Below are 1,440 nucleotides of genomic sequence, written 5' to 3' on the forward strand. Positions count from 1 at the left end.
TTATGGTTAGAACTAGGGCGGTATCTGATCGCCTTCGAACCTCTAACTTTCGTTCTTGATTAATGAAAACATACTTGGCAAATGCTTTCGCTTCTGTTCGTCTTGCGACGATCCAAGAATTTCACCTCTAACGTCGCAATACGAATGCCCCCGCCTGTCCCTATTAATCATTACCTCGGGTTCCGAAAACCAACAAAATAGAACCGAGGTCCTATTCCATTATTCCATGCACACAGTATTCAGGCGGGCTTGCCTGCTTTAAGCACTCTAATTTGTTCAAAGTAAACGTGCCGGCCCACCGAGACACTCAACAAAGAGCACCCTGGTAGGATTTAAACGGGGTCCGCCTCGGGACGCGAAAGCACCCCTTCGGCTCGCCCCACCGGCAGGACGTCCCACGATACATGCCAGTTAAACACCGACGGGCGGTGAACCAACAGCGTGGGACACAAATCCAACTACGAGCTTTTTAACCGCAACAACTTTAATATACGCTATTGGAGCTGGAATTACCGCGGCTGCTGGCACCAGACTTGCCCTCCAATAGATACTCGTTAAAGGATTTAAAGTGTACTCATTCCGATTACGGGGCCTCGGATGAGTCCCGTATCGTTATTTTTCGTCACTACCTCCCCGTGCCGGGAGTGGGTAATTTGCGCGCCTGCTGCCTTCCTTGGATGTGGTAGCCGTTTCTCAGGCTCCCTCTCCGGAATCGAACCCTGATTCCCCGTTACCCGTTACAACCATGGTAGGCGCAGAACCTACCATCGACAGTTGATAAGGCAGACATTTGAAAGATGCGTCGCCGGTACGAGGACCGTGCGATCAGCCCAAAGTTATTCAGAGTCACCAAGGCAAACGGACCAGACAAGCCAATCCGATTGGTTTTGATCTAATAAAAGCGTCCCTTCCATCTCTGGTCGGGACTCTGTTTGCATGTATTAGCTCTAGAATTACCACAGTTATCCAAGTAACGTGGGTACGATCTAAGGAACCATAACTGATTTAATGAGCCATTCGCGGTTTCACCTTAATGCGGCTTGTACTGAGACATGCATGGCTTAATCTTTGAGACAAGCATATGACTACTGGCAGGATCAACCAGGGAGCTGCGTCAACTAGAGCTGAGCAGCCGGCCGCCCGGGAGTGTGTCCCGGGGGCCCGCGCGAACACGCAAGCGTCCGCTCAATTATTCTGCAAACAGGAGGAGGCCGAGCTCCCCTGCACGATACACCTCGAAACCCTCTCAGGTCCCGGCGGCGCGCAGCGCCGTCCTAGGTACTTGGTCGGTTTCGAGAGAGGCGCAATCGCCCGGAGTTAGGCGAGTAGACGGTTTTAGTGCGAACACCCTTGCTCCCAACTGAGCTTGCCGCTGCCGACAGAGGCCCGGGAGCGTGCTGTCGTGGCATTGCCGGCGGGAGACAACACGCGCCACCTATG

At 53.0% G+C, this 1,440-nt stretch overlaps 1 non-coding gene across 1 annotated transcript in view; it reads right to left on the minus strand.

Annotated features, from left to right (window-relative positions):
• The window catches only part of LOC126334125 (small subunit ribosomal RNA), a 1,893-nt gene extending 785 nt beyond the window's left edge, over window positions 1-1,108 (minus strand). Inside the window, exon 1 of the ribosomal RNA XR_007564562.1 lies at window positions 1-1,108. This exon is cut by the window's left edge and continues 785 nt beyond it. This is a non-coding gene — a ribosomal RNA (small subunit ribosomal RNA).
• Window positions 1,109-1,440: the final 332 nt, after the last annotated feature.

Source organism: Schistocerca gregaria, unplaced genomic scaffold (genome assembly GCF_023897955.1).
Source record: "Schistocerca gregaria isolate iqSchGreg1 unplaced genomic scaffold, iqSchGreg1.2 ptg001696l, whole genome shotgun sequence".
NCBI classification, from domain to species: Eukaryota; Metazoa; Arthropoda; class Insecta; order Orthoptera; family Acrididae; genus Schistocerca; species Schistocerca gregaria.